This window comes from Ambystoma mexicanum, chromosome 2q (genome assembly GCF_040938575.1).
Source record: "Ambystoma mexicanum isolate Mex_15411 chromosome 2q, UKY_AmexF1_1, whole genome shotgun sequence".
Lineage (NCBI taxonomy): Eukaryota > Metazoa > Chordata > Amphibia > Caudata > Ambystomatidae > Ambystoma > Ambystoma mexicanum.
Genome location: NC_090924.1, coordinates 1,272,433,776 through 1,272,459,781, shown reverse-complemented (window position 1 = coordinate 1,272,459,781; position 26,006 = coordinate 1,272,433,776). Strand labels below are relative to the sequence as shown.

Below are 26,006 nucleotides of genomic sequence, written 5' to 3'. Positions count from 1 at the left end.
TTTTTCTGTTTTCACAGTTGGCGCCCGAATAGGGACCCTCAAGATTGATGCCGGATCATTGAAGATTGACGCAGGCTATCGAACAGGGATCGGACAGTGTGATACTGCGGGCACGACCGAACGAGACGCGATACCTCGGCAACGCTGCACGATCCGATCCTTGGATGATAGTCTTGTGGTCTGACACGGCATCTTGACGAGGGTCCATTTTTGAGGCGGGCAGATTTGTCGAAACCACCAAACACAAGGTAAAATTCGTTAGGTAAGTTCTTTGGTAAACCGTATGGTCCTCCTTAGGTTTGGTCAGGTGTAGTCGTGACCCGACACTTAATTTAACCCTGACAATTTGGCGTATTGTATCTGCAGACACAATTATTGACCAGGTAACACCAATTTTTTGTGAAATGCCTGGGAAATTGTCTAGCTGCTTTAGGGCACTGTTCTGCAGCGATCGGCAATCTTTGGAATTTAGCCACCCGGCACCACAGGAGGGGTCGCCGGCGTGTACTATGTACTGTAAGAATGGCATTGGAAGTATGGTATTTAATGACATTTGACACAGACAAACCAGACATGCCCCCAAATTTCAGTGGCCAATCAATGGTAGTTTCGAGATCCCCCGTATTGAATACCTAGAATCGGTCTTGTTAAAGAAGAAGGCCAGACCTGCAGCATTTGATGTTTTGCAGAATTGGAAAAAAGAAGCGTTGCAGCAGCTTAAAAGTAGGGATAAGCATGCACGCCGTCATAAAACGAATGCCGAAAAGGCGTTGTTATATGATAAGGAAAAACATTCAGAGTCAGTCAAGAGTATGGATAGGGCTTTCTCACTCGGTATCCAGAAAATCTATCCCTCTAGAGATTTTCATGTTTCCGAAGAATTTATTTTGATAAATTGTTAAACAAACGCAGGCCTGGTGCCTCTGCGCCACCTCCGTATGATCCTCTCCCTGGTGCTCTGCCCATTCCTGCTGTTATTCCTGTTCCCCCTGTACAACCTATTGCCCCTATTCCTCCAGCTGTTGTTCCTCCACCTACGCTACCACCTCTTCCCCCTGCGCCGATAGTAATACCTCCATTGAATTTGCCCGCACCTCCGCTCCCGAGTGGTTCTGTACCGACTGAAGTTGATCAGGGTGCGGGGTCAAAGATTGTCACTCGAAATACTGTCTCTGCAGAAAAGAAATGGGAATTATTTGCATGGGCTAAGCATTGTATGGAGAGAGGTGATCAAGCTGATGTTTTCTCCACATTATCAAATATGGGAAATTTTCTGAGTAAAATGTTTTTATTGAAGGTTTGGGGACTTATTTATGTGTAATGTGGGGTAGATTACATAATGCAGATCTCCCACAAGGGTTGAGGGATCTGAATACTTTAGCGCTTTCGAGGGACACTGAGGAGAAAGTACATGGTCATGTTGAGAGGTTATTTGAGTATAGGAGGGACTTAGAAGAATTGCGGGATGAGGATGATGAAGACGACAGTATGTATATACAGAAACGGTTCCTTCCGTGTCCTAAATCGGCATCTGAGGAAGTACGAATCTGTATCAAAGATGCGATTCGATGGATCTGAAGTGTATGACACGTATAGTCAGTATACAGTAGAAATGCAGAGGAAGGTGATTCAGGTAATGGTGCAGTACCTGCAGGATGAATGTGTAAGGAAGAAGGTTAGTTGTCCTACAGAGTTAATGGGTATTTGTAAGAGGGCTTTTTCGCCCGACACTTCTTCGACTGCCTTACCGCTCGACCTGGATCTGTTGCTTAGTAAGCGATCGGAATTACCTATATCTCAGTTGCCAATGAGAGAGGTTCCTCCGACATTTGTCCCAAAGGTTGATATTCCTGCTAACGTTGGGACAGGTGCACCCGCTGTGGACATTCCTGCACATTATGTATCACAATTTGTTCACGTCCCGTTTTCGCGACAGGAAGTGAACACTATTAGACAATCAATTCCTGATATTGGGAAAAATCTGACAGGATTCTACAAAGAGATAGAGTCCATCTTACAGTCCTCTGTGTTCACCCTAAGTGATATTAACTTGCTATTCTCTGTACTTCTGCCCGTAGATTTATGGAAGCAGGTTCGAACAATAGATGATGTGCCTGGGTTGGGAGATACGTGGGCTAACATAACTAGGCTTGTTGGGGAAAGACCGGCTGGTGAGAAACCACCGCAGGTAATACTCATTTTGCCTGATAGGGTTGTTGCAAAATTGAAAACCATAATTCCTGAGAAAAGAATTATTTGGGATAAGCTTACGGCCTGTGTTCAAGGAAAATCTGAAGGTGCCACCGAATTCTTTAATCGATTCGAACAGGTATTCTCTGACTTCAGTGGACAGGACTTGGGCACAGAGTCTGGGAAAAGGTTGTTTGTGGACAAATTTGATGTGCGTGGATTGCTGCCTGACATCCAGTCACAGATAATGTCCTCTGAGAGCGCTGGGCAGGCGAAATCCCAATCTGAAGTTTTGCACATGGCTCAGTATTACGAGAACCGTGTCAATAATGAAAAAGATAGAGTCGAGAAGAGGAAAGGAGATTTGAAGACTAAAGTATTGTTACAGCAAATTGTTAGAAATCCCAGAGGAGGTAAATCACAGACCAGAGGTCAGTATGTTCCGCAAGGGAACGTCCCCTTGGGTCCTGTGAATATTAATCAATGTGCCTATTGCCGCCAGGAAGGTCATTGGCGTGCACAGTGCCCCGTCCTTCGACAGAGGTCAAACAACACATTTGGGAGTATGGGTAGACGACCTAGAGGTCGCCCCGGAGTGTGGGGCCCTGATAGAGGTCAGTTCTCACAAGATCCTCAGCAACCTTTTTCACGGCATAATCAGACTTCGAGTGTGGACACAAGAAACATATTTGATCACCCTTCTGCTGCCTACCTTTCTGAAGAGGTTCCTTTCGACGACATCTTGTTTCGTTAGGATTGCCCGAAGCAGGGTTTGGAACCTTCACCTATTCCCGTTAGTCAAAAAGGTCCCTACGTTGAACTGTTAGTGGGGAATAGGAAACATCAGTTCTTGATAGACACTGGAGCACAGAAGTGCTCCATTGATCATTCTCGGGCTCCAAACATTCCACTGTCAGGGCAAACTAATGTTTCTGTAGGGTTTTCTGGCATACCAGTTGCTTGTACGGTTTCTTCGCCGGTGCCTGTTTCTTTGGGTCCCTTTACGGACCACTGTCCATTCCTCTTGACTTCAAACTGTGGAGAGAATTTGCTGGGGTTAAATCTGTTGAAGAAATTAAATGCAGTAATTCATTGTTCCTCTGACGGAGCGCGACTGACGATTTCACCACAGTAACTTCCCAGTTCTCAGTTTCTGACTCGACCATTGCCTCCTTAGTTTAGCGTTGTCCCGGAATGTTTGGGGGCGGTTGACGACAATGATGTCGGGGTATTACAGGTTGAACCTGTTAAAATAGTTTTGAAACATGGAGTTAAACTACCAGGCATTCCGCAATATAAAATATCAGTTGAGGGCGAGCGTGCTTTGAAGTGCATTGTTTCCGATTTTGTGCATCAATGAGTGATCGAAGAGATTGCAGGTAGTTTATGTAAAAGTCCGATTTTACCCGTGTACAAGAAAGGCGACAATGCAATCCCATTCCGTTTCATAAGTGATCTACGCGCTATTAATAAAGTTGTCGCCCCACAATTTCCAATTGTGCCTGATGTGACAGCGATACTAACGATGATCCCTGCTACAGCTACTCACTTTAGTGTTGTGGATCTGAAGAATGCTTTCTTCAGTATTCCTATACACAAGGATAGTAGATATTTGTTTGCGTTCACCTTGGGGGAACGTTCGTTCACATTTACTCGTGCACCTCAAGGTTATACTGAAAGTCCAAGCATTTATAGTAGGGCTTTGAAAGAGCAGCTTGACACCCTTGAATTGCCATCTACTTGTACACTGCTTCAGTATGTCGATGACTTGCTTTTAGCTGCAGATTCTGAAAGTGCTTGTAAAGAAGGCACAGTATTGTTGCTTATTCATTTGGCTGAACATGGTCATAAAGCTTCGTTTAAGAAATGTCAATATTGTTGTCAGGAGGTCGGCTATTTAGGCTATCTCCTGTCAAAGGAGGGGAGAAGATTGACACCTGAAAGAATAAAACACATTTCTAGCATGTCTGTCCCAAATACACAGAAGGAAGTCAGAGCCTTAATAGGTATGGCTTCTTACTGTAGGCTGTGGATCCCGAACTTCTCACTAGTGATAAAACCGATGTTGGCCTTGACGAAGAAGAGCATTTCTTCGCCGCTGCCATAGAAGTCGGAACCTCAACGATCATTTGAGCTTCTCAAAATCGCGTTATGCTCTGCACCGGTTCTGGGTACTCCAAATTACAATAAGGCCTTTGTGTTGTTTGTGCATGAATGTGATGGATGTGCTTTGGCTGTGTTAACACAGGAACACGGAGGGAAGAATAGACCGTGCGGCTACTACTCTTCCGCCCTTGTTCCTGTCTCATGCACTTTGCCAAGATGTTTGAGAGCCATCGCTGCTGCTGCCGCGTCTGTAAAACAGAGTGAGGGAATGGTCCTAGGCCATGATTTAACCCTGATGGTACCTCACTCTGTAGATGTCCTATTGAATAAAACCCAAACACAGCACCTCACCTCTGCACGGCTGATGAGGTATGAATTGACTTTGTTTGCCCCTCACATTCAAATTAAGAGGTGTTGTGTTCTTAATGCGGCTGAACTCCTATCTTTCCCGCAAAATACTGTTTGCGGTGACGAAGAATCACATGACTGCCTGTATACTACTGAACAGGAAACAAAGGGCAGGATAGACCTTATAGATACTCCTTTGGATAATTCGGAAGGGGAGCTGTTTTGTGATGGCTCCTGCTTCAAACTTCTGGATGGTACATCTAAAGCTGCTTATGCAGTCACTACATTGAGTACGGTTGTTGAAACTAAGAGAATTCCGCATAACTCCGCGCAGGCCGCAGAAATTATAGCGTTGACCCGAGCTTGTGAACTCTCCGAAGGGCATACAGTAAATATATATACTGATAGCCAGTATGCCTTTGGGGTGGCCCACAACTTTGGGAGGCTTTAGTCGGAAAGAGGGTTCCTAACCTCACATGGGACCAAGATTCAGCATGGCCCCCTGATAGTGCAATTGCTCTCGGCACTCGCGCTCCCTAGTCAGTTAGCGATCATGAAATGTGCAGCGCATCGTAAGGTCATAGATGATGTGGGGAAAAGGAACGCTTTTGCTGACCAGATAGCCAGGCAAACGGCCACAGACCTTAGCACAGACATGTATGCTCTAAGAGAAGCAAGAGATGCCTATGTAATGGATGAGGGTATTGGGTCTGTACGAGATATCCAAGCTGATGCCACAATAGAAGAGTCTAAGAAGTGGGCCGAAGGGATGGGGAAACTAGATGAAGATGGGTGTTGGGTGGACACATCTGAAGGGAAATGGTTGCTCCCTAATTCATATGTGCTGGCGATGGTTATGATGGCACACGGTCCTACGCATGTGTGCGCTCAGCAGATCACGAAAATGTTAGAACAAGTCTGGGTAAATGATAACATTTTGAAAATCGTGCAGCGCTATGTCCAAGATTGCATGATTTGCTTGCAGCACAATGTGGGGAAGGGGACAGCAACTCCAAGGGGTAGTTTTGGGCCTCCTTCTGTCCCCTTTGAGGTCATCCACTTTGATTTTATTGAGATGGAACGGTGTAACAATCTAAAATACGTCCTTGTGATCATTTGTGCCTTTAGTAAATGGGTTGAGGCTTTCCCCTTTAAAGATGCTACTGCCATGACCACTGCGAAGACTATGGTAAAGGAATAATTCCCACGATTTGGGTTGCCAAGAGTAATTTGGTCGGACAAGGGTCCACATTTTGTTGCAGCAGTAATTTTGCAGATATGCACAGCATTACACGTCGAAAAATGATTTCATTCGGCTAGACATCCTCAAAGTGCTGGGTTGGTAGAGAGACATAACGGTATCCTAAAGAATAAGCTTGCTAAAACATCCGCCGGCACCAAACTGAAATGGCCGGACGCCTTACCTATTGTGTTGTTAGCCATGCGTGCCACACCTCAAACTCAAGACGAGGCTCTCTCCATTCAAGGTGGTGATGGGGAGGCCTGCTAATATTTGGGGTCTTCCGAAGCCTAAAGCGTTGAGAGATGTTGAAAATATATTGCTTGCAGACTACTGTAACCAGTTGACTAAAAATCTGTATTTCATTTATCATCAGGTTCGATCAGCTTTACCTGTACCGTTTACGGGCCCAGGACACAATATTCAGCCTGGAAGTTAGGTCCTGGTGAAGGCCTACGGAAGGTCTTCCTGCCTCGCGCCTCGCTGGTGGGGACCCTACCAGGTGCTGTTGGTCACCCAGACAGCAGTGCGGGTGGCTGGAAAGAAGCATTGGATCCACGCGACGCATGTCAAGAAACTTCCTCACCCGACGCCACACGTTACAGAAGAAGCAGAACCCCTTGCTGATGCTACAATCTCTGATCCTGGAGTAGCAAATAGCGCTGTGAGTGTGTCGGAGAATCCCTCTGAGCCTGTGGAGCTTGGGGAACAGTCCATTTTGTCTCCACACTCTTTGGAAAGGTCACTTCCGGAAAACGTTGTTTCAAGTTCTGTGACTTCCGTCGCCTCTGACACGTCGCTTCCCTCAGGAAGTGACGTTACCTTATTTCCGGATCAAACAGTACCGGGAACCACCAGGTACGACCTTGGACGAAGAAAATAGAACTACAGCACGGGTTTTGCCTGTGCATCTGGAAAAGAAAAGAGTCATTGAGAGTTTTTGTTCTTGCAAAGGAAAGTTTTGGGAAAAAAAGGGATTCTGCTGGCTAGGGTTGGAGAAGGACTAAGAAGTTGCGTGACCGTAGTGTCGCCAGCAACGAACATTGGGGTCGTCAATTGAGAAACTACGATGTCTGCCACCTCCACCGCTGCTGCTCGCATTGGACTTGTAAATAAGGGGGTGACCAACTCGGACAATGAACAATGTGCCTGGGCCCCGAAAACGTATTGCTGTGTTGTGATAATAGTAATTGGAATTTGTATAGTTACTGCCGTGGGACTCTGGTACTTTGAAGAAATGTATCCTCTGGGGCCTCTTTTGCCAATTGAAAGTGTACCTACTGCTCTGACTCCCTCTGTACACCTTCATACTTTGTCACCTAGGGACTCCCAACATAGACAAAAGTATCACAATAACACTTTAATGATAATAATGAATTCAACGCATGCCATTTTTAATAAGAGTAACTGCTGGATTTGCACCCATTTACCGCAACATGGGAACAAGGGGCTAGGATGGTATATTCACCCTTTACCTTTAATGACTGCTTGCTATGCCTCTCTTAGAGCGCTATTCTTTGGTCGTTGGAATGATAGCATCTCAGGGAACTTTGATGGAACTAATTTTTGAGAAACGTGTATTGACTTCCCTGGGATGCTCGCTTTTTGCAACTAGAAGTAAGCCTAATGTTGCTTCTATTAGGCCTTCTGATAAACTGTCTCTTCCTTTCCAAACTCTAATTTCCTTTAAAATGGCTCCAATAGGCAATAAGGGTGCCGTGCCTCCTTCCTACTCTATTAACCATAGCCCCGATTCAGTTCCCTTCTGTGTACAAAGGAATGGCACCCGGTCAATGGGAGATTTTGAAGGTTGTGTGAACGTTGTAAATCTGACCAGTGAGAACAGGCCTTTGTACGTAGGGGGGCCTGTCTATTTTGTTTGCAGTAGTACAGCATTTCCCTGGTTGCCCAAAGATTGGCAGGGAACCTGCTATTTAGGGATCCTGTTACCTGGGGTATTTATAGCTAGTACATTGGAAGTTTCTAAGGCTCACCCACGGCGGGACGAGAATGGAGATACCCCTGGGCAAATCTTGGGAGATATAGCAAAATCAGTTGTGCCATTTTGGGGACAGATAGCAAATTCTGAAAATATTAGGGGGCTAGCAAGAGTACTGGAGAGAACCATCAACCGGACCATGGATATACTCTATAATATGACACTGGAACAGAAAGCAATAAGATTGGTAGCGCTCCAAAACCGGATGGCATTAGATGTCATTCTGGCAGAACGTGGTGGAGTATGTAAATTAGTGGGGTCCGCTTGTTGTGTTTTCGTACCAGATTCCTCACCGACAATTTTCAAAGCAATACATAACTTGCACGTCCTTAATTTAGAAGTGCATGTTCCTGTGGGAGATTGGAGTATTAGTGCTTGGTTCTGGGACTCCTTACGATCCTGGGGTTGGAAGGTGCTTTCTGTCATACTGGTTATTTTGGCAATTCTGCTATTCCTTTGTTGTTGTATCCAATGTCTACCAAGTATATGTGCAGTGCTAGGGGGATGTTGCGTTCAGGCGGTGAGCACGATAGGACATAAAGTGTATGACCCAGATACAACATCTAAAGAGTTTGTGTTGCAAGAGGTTCTGGTGAACGACCTAATGGCAATAGATATTACAGATAATGATTCAGGATGTATGGACGACAATGCATGGAGTTATTTACAAAGACATTAGAAATGGTATTAGCACTTGGCATAGGCCAAAAGGGTGGTTTGTCGGAATAGAAATAATATTATGCCTCCTATTGTAATAGTTGTATGTGTATTGGCCTACGCCAAGTTGTCTAAACATCATGATATGATATGATATGATAAGGCATTTGTAACGCGCCTATACACAAGTGTTTCAAGGCGCGACGAGGCAGGGGGGGGGGAACAAGGGGAGACAGACAACGATCTTACTAGGCCAGGTGTCATTCAGATCGCGCAAGTGCAAGGGTAGATGGGAAGGGAAAAGTGCATGGGGGAAAGGGAGAGGGGAAAGTGCAGAACAGGGTTATAAGCATACAGCATACAGGATAAATAACAAGGGCCAGCTGGTGGCAAGTGCGAGGTAAGTGCAGACAAGTGCTGGGAAGGGGGGCTGTATGGATACAGACACAGTCCCGTAGTGCAGGGGTTGCCGTGGAGGCAGTGCAGGGGAGAGTGGCTGGGCCGAGAACGGTGAATGGCCCAGTTGCAGATTCAGTGCAGTTTCAGTAGTATTAGCAGGGGAGAGGGGGAGAGAAAGCGGAGGCAAAGAGGAAGGTTTTGAGGTGCTTCCGGAACCGGAGGTGGTTCTCCTCAAGTTTCAGGGAGGTAGGAAGGCTGTTCCAGAGGGAGGCCCCTGCAGTGGAAAGAGATCATGCGCGAACAAACTCCACGGCAAGGTCTTGACCTCAGAGAAATCAATGTAAGCCGCCATCTTGGATTAAGCCGCCATTTTAGGTTCTCTTGTTATGCAGAAGTCACCCTGAACATCAAAATGGAGGCCAAATGACATTCCGAATAAGATTCTGGTCGTTGTGACCTCCGAACAGCTGAATAATTAATATGCCTGCAGCCCACTTGTCGGGGTCGCCAACAGAGACCTTGTCCTACTGTTGACCTATATGTAAATGTACTACTTATATCAGCGAAACTAATCAAAATGCATATATTAAAGGTTGACCTGGCAAGGAACCCTAAGACCAGTATTGTATTTCGCAGAATGGTTAACCCGCAAGAGGGTTGGCCAAGGGCTGGACAAATTGTATAAATAGCCCGGGTATTCCAATGTGTGGTCTCTCACTGAACACATCGAACCCTCGTTGAAGTTTGTTATGTTATACTGAGAGCCGAATAGCTATCCGTTTGTCAGTTGACTTGGTAACTGTTGTAGCTTGAAATAAAGCACTTGTATGTTTCTTTGTAACCTGTGTTGGTGTGTTTCCTTTTGGGCTTCCCGGCCTCATATTATTTTTCTGTTTTCACAGCACGAGGAGTTAACTGACTAGCCGGTCCGGTGAGCTCAGGCGATGCTCTCTCAATGTTATCTTCGGCGCTTAACATTTGAGTATGGCCCGGTGGTGGGGCTAATAGCGGTGTATGTGGGTTGGCTTTGTTGGAATATATGCATGGTTGAGATAAGGGGAAGTGCCTTGGGCAGAAAACTCTTGCGACCTCGTTAATTTCAACATAAGCACCATAGGTACAATCAAGTATGAAGGGCTTAGCTTCCCCAATGCAGATTGGGGTCAACCTGATGCGTTGATACCAGCGCCTCGTTCGACGAGCAGAGGAGAGCTGTAGAGAGGATCACTGGCCTCGTGGTCCAGTCTTTGGGGATGTCCGGCGTCGCCTTCCGGCTTGGATGAACCAATGGCTTGAGGTCCTGGCGGTGCTAATCATGGGGCTCACCTGGCCTCGACAGTGTGCTTGTGAAGTCAGGTGTTTCTGTGGCGGCCATCTTATCAGGACTTGCCCTAGCTGTAGAGTCAGTGCAGGGCATGGATTCTGTGCCCTGCTGGGGGTCCTGCTGACCCGGTGTAGACAACGAACGCAGTGGAGCTGCAGAGAGGATCACTGGTCTTTGGTCCAGCCTTTGCGGCCGGCCGGCTTCGCCTTCCGCCTTCCTTATCTTCTTTAATTGAAAGAAAAGCAGTCCGTAGACCTCTCTCTCTCTATCCCTACTTCTGTTTGGCTCATGTCTTGACGACCTGTCAGTTGTCCAAGGTTAGTTAGAAAAGAAGCCAACCAATGAAAATCTCCAATGGTATGCCGGTCATATTACGCATTGCAGAAATTATGTCTTTTTACTGTTATCAATTTTGAGGGGGTCGCAGGAGGGGCAGTCAGAAAAGCGTTACCCAAATAGAAACCTAACCGCTATAGAATGTATATGTAATCACCACTAATAGCCAATACCCGTACCCTGTAGGTTTTGGTAACTAAGATCACAGTATGATGTTAGTAATAACAAATGTTGAATATATAAACCATTATTTTTTTATGTGAACCGCAAAAGTGCCAAGATTTCAATGCTTGTATGCTGTCCATGCTTTATTTTGATGATAATAAAGCTGCATTTTGCCTTGCACTTTGTCTATTTCTGTTATTGCGTCAGGTTTGAACCGGCTCCAAGATCTCTGTGTAATTTGGGACTTTTCAGGCCATAATCTCTTTCTTTCTTTCTTTCTTTCTTTCTTTCTTTCTTTCTTTCTTTCTTTCTTTCTTTCTTTCTTTCTTTCTTTCTTTCTTTCTTTCTTTCTTTCTTTCTTTCTTTCCTTCCTTCTTTCTTTCTTTCTTTCTTTCCCCTTTTCCTGCTTTCTACCTCTGTATTTCTTATTTCTGTCTCTCTTGCCCTTTCTTTCTTTTGTCTTTTTTTCTTTGTTTCTCCTGTTTGCAAGTGCAGAGACACCGGATCCTTCCTGGGTTTAGTTGCCCTTTAAAAATAAATAATTCTCATCATGGTCTTACACTTTTGGAAGAGTGCATCACTGTAAAAAGCGAATTGTTACATGTTTATAGGTTTGCCTCTGCTGATAATTTATATGCAAGCTTTTGCAGACTCACACATATTGGAGAACTAAATGTTTATTCGCGCCAACCTGTCACGTACATGTTTCGCGCTTTAACTAAAGAATGTCTGTGTTTATATTGATTTTTGCTTTTATATTATTATATATTAATGTGGTCGTTTTGCTCTCTTCAGGGTGTGGTCCCACTGTTGAAACAAACTTCAAGGCGCTGCTGTGAATTTATGATCTGGATAACCTCCCTGAATATGAGCTATGTTGTTACTTCCCCCTGTGAGTTCCGTTTTAGGCACATTGTTAGGATTCAAACCACAAGGATTTCACCGGGTGGTTTTGCAACTATACAAAAAAGCCCCCATCACGACTTGAATGAGCGTGAACCTGGGCTTGCCCGCTGCCCTCTGACGCAACCACAGTTTTGGAGAAGAACTTTCTTACATTCTGGGAACACAGCCTGTTGTTTTGTTTACAGGAAACAAAGCCTAATGTTGTGCACTTAAGAGGGTAAGGAGACCTGGTAAGCGACCAAGTCAAACATGTCCTCAGTCACCTTTTGTTCAGCTCAAACATTCGGAAATACTATTATTAAATTCCTTATTTTCGGGATGACAGCGCTGAGGCTCAGTTACAAATATGGTTTGCTGGAAGAGGAAGAAATAAATACTCAAACAGTGCTTTAAACGTGATATTATAGAATGCTTTTAGCCGTATGTATCTTTATATATGTTTAATATACAAAGTATGTTACTGGGCAAAGGAAACGAGCAATACTTTAGAAACAGGCTTTTGAAAAAGAAAGTGGAAACAGCCATCCCTTTGAATTTTTTTTGTTGTATAATGGTGAGGTCACAAACATGTGCACGCAAATAAATAAATAAGTATACTGGTAGTATCTGTTTTGGGCATGTCAATGTCATGTACAGGGGTCTTTTATAGCACACTCCCGCCATTTTGGGAACTTTGCGGAGGATAAGTTTGCACGAAAAAAGGGGAGGTAACACATTACTTGGGTAGAAGAGCGGGAAAATACAAAACCTGAAGTAATGTTGAGTGCAGGCCAGTAGTCCCTGAGTCCTGAGTGCTATCATGGCTCCACATGGTACATGGCAGTGACGCTTGATTATGTGATTGATCCGGTGTGCAGAACTCAAAATCTATTGGAAGGCAACACTGGGATGGGAAAGGTGTGTTACAGAACTAAAGGTGTCGTAGACCATGCAATGAGGTGGTGGTAGTGCTACCAGGCATATAAAGCTGCCATGTGTGGAGAGCTATGTCCATTTATTTATTTAATTGTTTTGTTATAACGCACGTAATACCGTAACTGCTCTGGGATTCAAACATTTGTTGCTCTGCTTAATCTTGTTTCCAAGACGAGCGCATTGCCACTGTGCTATCCTGCGTTCAATAGTGTAAGGGTGCTGGTAGGTACAGTGTGGATGAGGGTTCGGCTTCATTAGGAGTTCTGTTAGTGGATTTTTAGAGCGAGACTGGGTGGTTGGGGTTGCATGCAGTTGTTGAGCTGACGGTGGACGTTTATGAGGTTGTTATCCATCGGTATGACAAGTTCTTGCTGCCCAGGATAGCCCAGGGGCAACGCGTTTGTCTCGGAAGCAAGACAATGCAGAGCGTCAGAGCTTCTAATCCCAGTCCTAGGAGCGCGATATAAAAGATCAATTTAATGAACTGCCAGGCTATTATGCAAGTCTATGCAAAAAGGACGAGCATACTCGTCCTTGGCACTTAAGGGTTTAATGGGCCTCATTACGACCCTGGCGGAGTGGGTTTACGCCAGCGTTATTCGCGGCGGACCCGTCCGCCCTACTACGAGTTCCCGTAGCGCCATGGAGCGTTTTCCGCCTGGTTTTTCCGGGCGGAGAAATCCATGGCGCTACGGGACCTTGTTGTTAATTACGCCACCGTATTTTACGGTGGCGTAATTAACGCCTTCCCCACTCCCATTATACCCTATGGGGCAAAAATGGGAATGGGGAAGGGTAAAATGGGGGATGAGGATTTACCGCCCCGCCAAGGTCGGAATGGGGCGGAAAATCCACCAACCCCCATGGCGCTATCGGCAGCTTTCCGCCGTGCTCCATTTTGCATTTTGCATTTTGCATTTTGCACCGCGATTTCCGCCAGGGTCGTAATGAGGCCCAATATGTTTTAGGGGGGGGTTCAATTTGTGATGAGTGTGGAGTGGTGTCCGTGTCTTATAATTGATGAAAAACTGTTGGGAAGGTTGGCCCTAATTAGTGCAGTCTCCCAAGCAGTCTTGATATATGTATTGTACTCTATGGTGTTGCATATGTTTAACATAACAACACATGCTACTGGACAGGTGTAATACGTGGCTAATGGTTATCTGTTATGTCGATCCTGCAATGCCTCTAACTGGGCCTTTGGAAACTGTCACATTTGGTATGGTTAGGGGCCAGCCAAGCAAGACTGGTGAAGTTCCCATTGGGCACCATCCCAAACGGTGGCAGTGAAAAGCACACGAAGCTAGGAATACGACAGTGACACCCCTGGCGCTGCATAGTAAAGTCAGCATCATGCCATGGTCGTGAGAGGTGGCTGGAAAGTGCCGCAGATCAAAGGCCTATTGGGGTTAACCCAGAGAGAGGGGGGAGGTCTCGTTTGCTGCTATGCTGACAGCTGCCATGTGCCCCACCACCCCTTAGAAGTTTGCATAGAACAGACAGTGGCAGGGTTCATGGCTCTAGGATGGCCACGCTGAATGGGGAAATGCTGATTTACTGACCATGCCATTAGAAATCATATGTGTTGGGTGGGCTTGGAAGCAGAGTAGCTGTTTCCTTGATCCCCTGCACAGATGCGCAGAGCTTTCATAGAATTATTACTTTGCATCGTGATTTCATCTCAACCAATTACAGGGCTCTGCTGAAAATGCGGCATGTACTTTATTTAAGGAAGGCCGAAGGCCAAATTCCACATGGGGTGGGGGGCATAGTTACGGAAGACTACATTAGATAGTGCCCTGCTTCTTATTAGGAAAGTGGATTGGCATTGTATTTGATTAATGTAGCAATCACACCCCAGGCAGGGGGCTGGGGGGCGTACATGGCCAGTAAAGGCCTACTAGCTCGAGCCAAGGCAGGCCAGAGCTGCGGGCCGTTACTGCCCATGCATGCCCCCGGCATTGGGTGCGATTACTATTCGCACCCCAGGGTTTGCTCGGGGGTGCAAATCATTATTTTTTTTCGGGAGATGGGTTCCACACTATTGCGTGATCCCAATCTCCCAAGAGAGAAAAAAATAGGTGGCAATTGGTAAAGGGACTCGTGGTCTAACACTGCCCTGACCAGTGCCGGGGCAAAACCCACTGTAAAAACAGCATATGGACAAGCTATGAAATCTAGAGCCCTGGTATAAGGCACACGTTGACCTCTGACCCCTGCCTATTGAAGAGCGACTATGCAAGATCCTTCATTATATATGGAGTTACGTGCTGTCATGTAGCGATTGGAATCCTAGTCGAAAGCTGTGAATATTTTACACTGAGACATGTACCCGGGCTGCATGACTACAGGAGAAACATTAGGACACATTATAATTTTTTGCCTGGGATACTTTAAATTTAGAACTCTATAGTTAAAGCCCTTCTTTATGCAGGTGGATTAAAAAAAACTGTAGTAACTGCTTCAGTGAGCAACTATATACACAGAGCACGGTTGATTAGAAATGCAACCAGTTTCCATTTGTAATTCCAATTTGAACTATTATTTCATGAACCTATTTTTGTGTTAGCGAAGGCACTTTATTGCCGAATGGAGCGCTTTTAACGGGGCATTGCCAATTGCTGCACTTAAAGATTTTTTTAATTTAATTTTGTGATGTGTTAGGTCTGCAGCTTTTATATTTTTTCCTTTTATATTTTGACGTTGCTGTAAGACACAAAATCGAAAAAAGTACCACGAGTGGATCCGCCCTAGCGACATCAAGGCCGTTCTCATATGGTTGGACCACGGGGCGGACATTCCATGGTCCTGCCTTAGCACATTACTAATGCCTCCCTGTATTTCTCTAGATGATGAGAAGCAGGCAACCGTATCCAAAACAATTCTCGTTTCACCTTTACTGGATCCAATATGCATTTCTGGATTCGTTCTGGATGAAGCATGTGATACGCTGTCTTTTTAGGCAAATGTAATGTTCTCTTAAGTAACTAATTCTCCATGGCGGTCATTTTTAAGGACTGATGATGTACCCAGAGCTCTGAACCATACCAGGCGGCTGCCTTAACCTGGAAATTGCATAACTCAAGGACAGGGGGAATGCCCCGTCCCCATGCCTAGCATAAAACCTGAGCCTAACATTACTGCTTCGCTACAGCTTTAGGCTGCCTTTGACCATTTACAATTTCCCATGAAACTCATACCAAGATAATTGTAACTGCCTGGTCAATAATGAAGCCATCCACCACCAGGTGTAACTTTGGTACTTTGTTCTTAAAACAATAGTGGACGGCCATACTTTTAGTTTTTTCAAAATGGATCGCCAAGCCATATGCTTTACATCCTTCATTTAAGACTACCAATTGCTTCTTATGTTCTACAGGCGTCAAAGAAGTTAATATGGGCAAGGGAATCCCACCTGGGCAGCTTTGGGGCATCAGTGTTTAATGGAATCAGCATCTGTACTGGTTTGTTAATTAAGACACATAACAGGGCAGGGGCCAGGACACATCCCTGCCTTAACCACCCCCCTCAGTATCTTTATGGCAGCAACGTCATCCCCTGTCAAGTCCCAACGTACAAACGCCTTATTTTGCTGTTAAAGGCATTGTATCGCTCTAAGTAAACAAGATGGACGTCAAAGGCAATTTCCATGTGAATAAAGACTACTTACACATTTGTGCTATTTACTGTGTGCACACCACATGTAGACCATTAACCTTCTAGGCATAAACTGATCTTAGAAATAGTTTCTGGCCTGATTGTATGGGCACTGGGGGAATTAGATATCACACTTAGCTTGACTTTGATTACATATCACTTGCAAGAACCTCGTAAGGGTAACACATCTGGAAAATATAGTACGTACTACGCTGACAAATAAGATTGTGTGATTCCTGGAGACGTTAACACTCCAGCGGGTGTGGCAATACCTTTCCCACCAACCCACAGAAATGTATACTTGTGTTGATTCTTGAGAGTGTGTCATCCAGCAGCTGCTTGTCAATCCTACCAGTAAACATTTCCAAAGTTTTTAATCATATAATCTGCGTTCCAATTTATCAGATAATATTGCAACCTAGAAGATGGACTTTAGATAACTTGCCGCTGGTTGTCCCAGAAAAGGACGGGACTTTGACATGGCCGGTCTGTGAGTTGCCCGAGGCTCGGGCCCACATTGGCAGCAGCTGCATAGCTACTTTTACTTGTCTCAAGATCGGGCTGTTTCCCTCCGTAACGGCTTTCTTCCTCCCCCAAACACCTTGCAAGTCCATATGGCTCCCTTTAGCTCCATGCGAGGCCCTCAAGCTACATTTGAATGCCCTTCTGAAAACAAGGAAAATGACATTGACGAGCTTCTTGCGAGGTAGGGGAGTTCATTTGTCTCCAAAGTTAAGTGTGATAAGAACAGCAATGGTACCATTGCATGGATAGCTACACAATTGTGTGCTATTTCTTAAGACTGCAAAACTGAGTCTTCACAAAATATAGGAATAAATAAGTTCCCTATTTGGGTAACTCGCGCCCCCTGCACACTGTAATTGGCTCAATAAGGAAGCCCAACTTTTTAGAGTACTTTAAACTTCAATTTAGTTTTTTTTAGAGGTAATTTCATCCATGAAGGTTCATTATTCAAATGTTCAAACTTCAAATGATACTTGTTCCCAGAAAAATATTTTCCGGACTTCTTTGTTTTTAAATGTTAATTCTTTAATGCCCAACGCGTTTTGAGAATGAATGTCTCTTCTTCAGGGGCTAATGTTTCTATAAATAATATATTCAAAAAACATAATCAATATTTTATCTTCTTCTGTACAATATGCAACTCAGTTTTGCATACACCTTTAATTACAATGCCATAACATTAGTGTAAGAATTCATAAATTGCAGTTTTCAAAAAATCCCAATTTTCAAAAAAGGGACTCTAGTCATTCATTATGTTAACTGAGAACCATATGTGACCTCACACTTAGTTGTAATATTCATTTCCATATATCTAATCAGTCAATCAATGATAAGGATTTTCCCTTCTTTGTGTGGTGATTATGAATTTCATTCCCCTTCCTTGTGACATTAAATTCAAAATACTGACCTGTGTTGTCTTCTCATCCACATCTATCTAAGAATAAGGAGCCAATACCATTTCCCTTCCATTGTTATTGGACTCATATAATTATCCAATTAGTCCGTGTTATTCTTCTCATGGTTGATATATATATTCTCTACAAGAAGAATAAAAAATTGAGAATGGTAAGACAGTCTTAGCATGTTTAATATTTGTGTGTTTTGTGTGAATCCATGTAACTCCCACTACAAAGCTCTACTTTAACTCAAAGTTCAATAATCCATCAGACTGTCTTGTATATTAGATATTACGAAGCGGCACTCTTGAACCTTTTGGGAATCCTCCCATAGATCAAACCTACCTGCCTTGATAAAGACCCTTTGGGTTTGAAACACTTGTTAGCTGACCAGCCTCTCTAGACCTAGTGTCTAAAACATGGATAATAAAACCACACAAGGAAACACAGCAATCTGCGTGAGATCCTTTTTATCTACAAGGGTTAAATATTTTTTCTAACTGCAAGGTAACCAGGACCTTTTTGCTCCCTTTATGACTGACATGGAGAGGCAACACAATACTAGACTTAAGATCCCCTCCTTGGCTGCCTGTTGCCAATACCCATTTGGTGTAAGATGCTGACCATTGCCATCACTCTTACAAGAAGCAACATCCTCAGTGCCTTATTTACAGGCTTCTGCACTATTCCGCAAGGAGGGTTGAGAGGTTAAGTTAGTTTGTACTGGCATTTCTACCATATAACACTGTGACATGACACGATATACGGTGGTCATTCACATCATCTTACCTATAATGAATAGAAACACAGATTTGTGTCAATCATCGTTCTAATGAATGAATTTATATACACAAATATATTCATGTACCAAATTTAACAATAATACCACCCCCCATCACATCATAAACACATGTTCATTTGATAACATATTTAGATGTCTCATAATTGCTGACAAATAATCTTAGGATATCAAGAACATTCTGAGCCCTGTTCCAAATTCTACACTTGTTACTGCCTGTCCTCAAACCTACATATGCATTACTTATTAAATGTCTACACATGTTTCAGTTTTCCTTAATTGTTTGTTAGACTTTCATCAGGGGAAGTGTCAAAGGGATCTTTTTTAAGCAAATGTGTGCTTGGAGAAATTACTTGCTCATCACTTTATGAGTCACCAGTATTAGAGAAATGATTCCTAAACTTCCTTGCATTGAATCATTTTGCATTTGGGGTTGCTTCGTGTTTCAATTTCTGTTTTTTCCATGAATGCGCATACATTTCTGAAAGCTTTCCCATGTATGCTTTCATCTTCTATTAAACCTTGTGGTGTCTTTTTAAGCTCTCCCCATGTTAAGTGGAAATTTTTCTATTTTTTCACACAGCAAAGATGTATACGAATTATGATCACAGCAGTCACTCACTGAACTGCATTGTCTGGGATTTGTCAAGTGGATATTTTTTGTATATACGTTACATTAATTCAAAGCGTTGGTATCTTAATGGACAAATGGTTTGTTTCTGTTCATTGTTGGTTAGATTCTGCCCATCCCCAGGTTGATTTGTCTTATTAAAAGTGCCAAGTTAATTGCATATTAGGTTCCAGGTGTTTTCTTTTTGTAAACCACACCTCCACTAGAGAAAGGGACTGGTGTCCTCCGCTTCAAGCAGAGTAAGGAGAACTACAGATGTCATGTTGCAGGAACCTATCAAATTCGCCAAGGTAGGTTCTGGAAGCCATTGTTCTTTCTTCGGAAGAAGGCAACATGTCATGCCCACACACTGTGATACATTTTCAGATAGAGGCATTGTCTCTCAGAGACAGAAACAATGTTTTTCTCACTATTAAACTTAAGAACTAAACCACAACAAACGAACCATCAGAAAACAAGAAAAGAATTGTCAAAAATCCTGCAGCGCATCTGACCTCGCCCTGCTCAAAGAACTCAGTGTTACAAGCAGGCGATTGATCAACACTGCCAGGCTAGCTTCTACCAAAACACCATAGCCAAGGCCAGCAATGAAAGCAGAGCCCTCTTCAAAGCCGTCAAGCACAGAATGAACCCTCTGTCCGACCAACCCACACTCCTTCAGAAAATCCATCTCCATCAACTCTTTCTTCGTCAACAAGATCAACATGATCCACCAACACAGACACCAACGCCACAACTGAGAGCGCACTACACATCCCATCTCACAAAACCACAACTACCTGGACAACTTTCAAGGCTCAAACATTAGAAGACCTCATTTTCACCTTAGCATCCTGTAAGTCCACATTGTATGCGCACAACATCGTCCCTGAATCCACACTGAAGGCCCTTCAGACTAAAGCGCAAATCCCTTACCTCAAGCAGATCTACCTCAAGATATCCTCCATTGAAGACATCCGCAGGCTCAAGGCCTGCCTCACATTGATCCAGTCTTGGATGTCTAGTGCATACCCGAAGCTCAACCCCTCCAAGACTAAATTCCTACTGCTGACCAACAACATTCACAACCCAGCTGGCCCCCTGTGCTATGACCCTTGGGTTCAGCATCGACAGACACTTTGTTAAAACAAAACATAGCAAAGAAGACACAAATAGCATAATAACATCTTTCTCTCCTCTGGGAAATCAAGCCATTCATCCCAGAAAACAACTTCAGATCAGCTGTCCAAGCCATGGTCCTCTCCTACCTGGATGGTAGTAATGCCCTTTTGGAAGACCTTTTGGCGAATACTCTGGCAACCCTAAAATGTGTTCCGCATGCAGGAGCAATACTCATTAATGGACTCCGCAAATTCCCATAAATCTTGACCCTAAGCTAACTGCACTGCCTGCCACGGCAAGCCTGTATCATCTTCAAATCATGTTGCACCATCTACAAGGCTGTCATCCTGACGTCCCCAAGCTACCTCACTGAGAAACTGAGCATCTCTGGAGGGCTGCGATCGACCATCAGTAGGGAAATGTGAACACTTAAATTATTACAGTGCAGGAAGGAAACAACCAGAAGACAGCCCTTCACTGTCTACACTCCTAGACTCTGGAACTTTATCCCCGTCAACATCAGACTTGCCCCATCACTTCTAGAGATCAGGAAAGAGCTCAAGACCTTCCTCTTCAAAGAATGTCTCCTCCTTAACACCTCGGTCCACACACCCTGCACTCCCCACATTACCTGACACTCTGTGAAGTGCTCCCCACTGTCGCCTCCCCGGTTGCTGGTAGATATGTTGCTGCCAATTGCCCACCCTCGCCATCCCCTGTTAGCTCCCTGCTCCCCTTTTCTTTGCTTCTCTCACTGTGTTCTTCCCCCTATGATTGTAAAGTGCTCCATTGCTTCTCGAAGCTAGGTTCATGCTCAATGAATACCCTAATAACAATAATAACTAATCTAATCAACCTCATTACCCTCCTGCACAGGCCTGTTTTTAGGGGTAGGCAAACCGGGTGATGGCCTGGGGCACAGTTCCGGTGCAGGGTGCAGCAGGCAGACTGTTAATCTCCCTCCTGAGAGTGCAGGAAGCCTTCCCATTCAACACAGTTGAGCTCTATACGTGCAGGAGAAGGGGACACACGCCTGCCTTGACCATAGCCACCTACCTCCCATGATGCAGCCAATGGCTTAATACTCTGTTCAGAGGTTTTTAGGAAGGCCCACACCTCCCAAATTAGGATCTCTTTGTGAACCTGATCATGCTTAAACAGTGTGATAATGTATGCATATCACTGGTATACTTGAATGGAGGGCCGGACGTTTCTGCTGGACTTAAAGGGCTTTTTTTGTTGCTGGCTTACTCCAGGGCCAGAGGTAGCCTTCAGGTGAAGGAGTATGTGGGGGCAGGAGTGGTAGACCAAAGGGAATGGCCAAACGAAGGTGTAATATGAGGATGGGATGAATTTGCATTCATCTGTGGCCTTTTAGCTGGTGACTAGGCTCATTTGACCGCCTAAGGGAAGTTTCAGGGCAATCATATTAGTGACTCAAATGTCATCTGAACACCACTGAGCTTTCTTTTGAAAATCATTGATTTCTGTTATGTTACTCCAGTTGAGTCAAACGACTACAACTCCCAGAACGCATTGATCTATTACACAAAAGCCCAGGATTGGAAACAAGTGTTCAGGTGATATAGTGTCAATGTGCCAAACTATTCTCTTTACTGGAAGGCAAAACAGTTTGCCTAAGAAAGTAAAACAGCCATATTGTTACTTTATATTTGTTGCTGCACTTTAAGTTTTAGCAAAGGGCCCAGAAGTGTGAAGGCTGAGGGGATTGCACAGAAGATTACTTCCTTTGTGGGTGTGTTTTTTTAATGTATCGCGTAAAAATTTATATGGAAAGGCAGAACACATTTATTGTAAGAACAATGACAATAAATGACAAAGCCAACAGTTTGGCATGTGTGCAGTGAAAACCTTTTCCTATTGCTGTAGGTATTGCGATCACTTGCCCATGTGCGTTCACGCTGTGCCGAGCATTACAATTGCACGTCTTCGTTACCATCATTTGATAGGTTTTGCCAGGATATGTCAACCTAAAACCTATCACAGGTATTGTCATCATACAAAAAGCAATGTGCCTATTTGCCGGTTAGTCACACAAATTACCAACTTTTTGTTGTGAATCAGACAACAGCAACAAGCACAACTTACTAGGCATTTCAAAATGTTAACATTGTACAAACATCATATAATTTATAATTTGATCTGTATAGGGCTTCATGTAAATGGACCACTTCTAAGCTCTGTATTAATGTGAGTTATCATTACCTGCTAATGGTACTCGAGTCATTGTCCTCAGAATGAAGAAGGCCCTAATCGGTGTTTCCAGGGTGTCAAACTTCTCGCATGGCATTGTACCATTCCAAAAACCAGCACTTGGCATGTGAGCTACTCATCTGGCGGGCACAGCTATTTTCTAGATGTTATCATTATATGCCCAGGGACTCACACCATTAGGCAGTGATTGCCATAATATGCATTTTTATTCATGGAAATGTAATGGAAACATTGAAATCTTGTACTCCGGTATTCTCACCATATAATAGGCTTTCACATTGAATGCTCATGCGCTCACATTATCTGGCAGGTATTGTTATACTTTGTCTAGGTACTCGGATCATATGGCAGCATGACTGTTGCACCTCGTACCCTAGCTACTTCTCTTGTCTTCGCCTACAGCGCTTTGAAGTAGCTTTAAGGAACTCTTTGTAACCAAACCGATGTCATACCAAAATACCAAACAGGAAAATCACGAACGCAAAAATGCAGAATTTCGCACTGCACATTACACTGCAATTATATGTGGCCAGGGTCGGACTAGGCCATAACCTTGCCTCGGGCACCAATGAAAAATTGGCCTACACTTGGAAATGGCTACTCATTGCTTTTGTGATACTGTTTGAATAGTACCCATGGGTGTGTTTTTTTGATAAAATGCGATGCAACTTGTGCTTTTAAAAAATATTTATTGAGCAAAACTGGTCAAATGTACAAGCCACACAGTGAAGTAACTCATCAAACTGGTCTACATTGGCCAGAAAAGTGGGCCACTTTGACCCAAAATCGGACCCACACTAGCATTTTGCGTTTTCGGTTCGAACATGGGCCTATTTCCCTATAGGTCCGTCCGAGCCTGTATAATAGGGTAATAATAAATATGAGGGGAGTACAGGGGGGCGGGGGGGGAGGGGTGTGGGGAGTCTCCTGCTGCATGTAATTGCGGTGACGTGGGCGTGATTTTTCCCCTGCAATTTTTCTCATAGTTCCACCTAAACTTCCTTAATGTAGCTGGGAGCTGCCTCCTTGTTCGCCACCGCCCAACTCCCCCCCTTTATCCCACACCTAGCTTCCATTCTTCTGCTGGAGCATTTGGAAAGGCCTGGAGGTGGGGGAGGGGGGGGGGGTGTCAGCTGCTGGCCCTTGCCACACTTTCAAGGATGGGCAAGGTTGCTGGAAAGTTAGATCCCCTTGAGTAGTAGACGCGTTTGCAGCAGCAACCCCAGGGAAAGTGACCTTCATTTACACCACGAGCCCACAACATCAGGTAGAAAATGAATTCCTGTTCACAATATTGCTGTATAAAGTGTCTACTTATTCTTCTATGTACAAGTTCATAAAACGGTATTTAAATTGCAATGATTTCATGATTTTGGAGAGGTGGTGCAGCGCGGGGTAGCGTTAGAGGAGCAATGTGGGTGTGGCAGGGGCGGGGATTGGGACAGGGGGCGCTATATATTCTGGTGTTCCGCCCTGGGGGGCAATGGTGTCTAGAAACTGTCCTGATGCTGCACAATCTCACTTCCAAAACCTCAACGACATTCTAAGTGCATATCAGTGCTCACCTACAAATGACCCAATACATAAGTGAATGTATGACTGCGGAGTGACTGTGATCACAGAGGACACGGTATACATCAACTACAAATAAATGAATACATTTCTACTTACAAGCATGGATAAGTAGACCTTAGTGGGTTAATGCACATGGTGTAGGGCGGTGGGAAACATGCAGGTCAATGGACACACACGTGCACAGAAAGAGTGCATGGGTAGCTCATAATATTAGTACTATTGTTGTCATAGAGGACTCTGAGACTTACAGACATGGTCTAGCCTGCACTGGGAACCCGAGTACATACATGTCTAGCTATTTAATTAGGCATATTATTAACCCTGTTGCTGATGAGCACTGGCGCTATTGGACTGGATTGAACACGTGGTGTCTGGAAAATATGGAGACTTGAATTCACGATCCTTAGCAGCACTGGTACTAATATTTATTAAGATAGCACAGTGGGTTAAGCGCTCGTACCAGTGTGTGTACCAGTTGTATGACACAGATTTCAATCCTGGCAGGGCTGGCTTAACCTTTCATCTTCTGGAGGCCAATACCTTGACCACCAATACATTGGGTAGTAATAAATGAGGATGGTAACACATTCCCCAAAGTGACACGCGAATGTTTGCGAGTCACTGACCCACATTTCTGGTGACCCTCAAGCATTCACAGATCACTTTTGGGGTACAAAGCATCCACCCCAAACCCTAAAACGCTACATATTACACCCCCCATCCCCCTACTGCGCCTGATGGTTTCCCAGCAAATCAAGAATAGTTTCGGCTTATTTTAATTTTTAGCATAAATCCTTATGTCGTGTATGAGGAACTCCTCTCTGGCTTTTATCATTTGTTATCGTCTGCCGGAAAATATGCTTTTTTAGTGTAATGTTGTAATGTGATTTTTTGTTTGTATTTTGTTGTATATACAAAGCCATGTGGCTATTCATATATTAATAAAGAACAAGAAACGGGCTGTACCGGCTAGCCAGGCCCCAGCAGGACAGAGGGTCATGTTACAGGCCCTCAGGGGGGTGGCAGTAGCCTGCTCTCACTTGCAGCTGCCCCTGGAGGACCCTGAACGAATCTCCAGGGTTGTTCTACATGTTCCTGGCAGCCCAAACCCAGAATGTGGGCTTTTCGGCAATCGCCCAGTATGTTTGCCCAGGCTTAGTAATACCACCTCCGCCTATTATATTACGCAGCTTAGAAGCAGGCGGGGCCTAGCAGAGAGCGCAGCATTCTAATATTAAGAAAGAGTCATGCTAGAGACGTTTTGCCAGATTTGTCAACGTTTCCCTGTGCTGGTGTTAGTTTACTCGTCGTGTGTTTCGAGGGCTATAATCAGTGCACTGTGTGCTGGACACACAAATAGAACGCAAGTCATTGCGTGACAGAGTGCATGCAGACTGGGCGGGGAACAGGAAGGGCGGGGTCAGAGTATGCCCACGGCTCTGGCGTAACCGACCAGCGAGACGAAGACCGCAGAAGGGCAGAGCGCACAGCAGGCCTCTGTTCCCAGCCCAGACCCAGTTTCCTTGAAGGAGAGCTGCTTCTCCAAGTAACTGTGGCCGCTGGAAGAAAGTATAGCCATGCCTTGGCATCATTTCATTTACCTATGTCCACTCCCCACCTGCATGAGACTGGGTGGCCTGCTTGCCACTGTTTCCTACACTGGTTGCTTATGGATCCCTTGCAGCCACAATACCTGCACCCCTCCCCACCTCTAAGCTCCATCCATACTCCCTTGTATTGAACCCTTCCGATCTGCTTACCTCTGTTGCATTCCGGAGCCGGGTACGTGCTCAGTCAATACCCTAATAACCATTTAATAGTAATAATAGCGCAGAATGCATTGCATCCATGTGAGTGAATGTCACGACGGAACCATAAAGGCCGTCATTATCAGAGGCTGCAAACCAATGCTAGGCTTCTTAGAGCAAATTCAAATATTGGGCCCGGCCTAGTGCACTAAATCTTATTCCAAATAAGGAGTCATGAACATGGGAACGGTCCA

At 44.5% G+C, this 26,006-nt stretch overlaps 1 long non-coding RNA gene across 1 annotated transcript in view; it reads left to right on the top strand.

Annotated features, from left to right (window-relative positions):
* Nucleotides 1-12,223, top strand: part of LOC138569078 (uncharacterized) — a 98,593-nt gene extending 86,370 nt beyond the window's left edge. The window contains exon 3 of the long non-coding RNA XR_011303108.1: nucleotides 11,560-12,223. This is a non-coding gene — a long non-coding RNA (uncharacterized lncRNA). The remainder of the gene's footprint in view (nucleotides 1-11,559) is intronic.
* The last annotated feature ends 13,783 nt before the right edge of the window (nucleotides 12,224-26,006 follow it).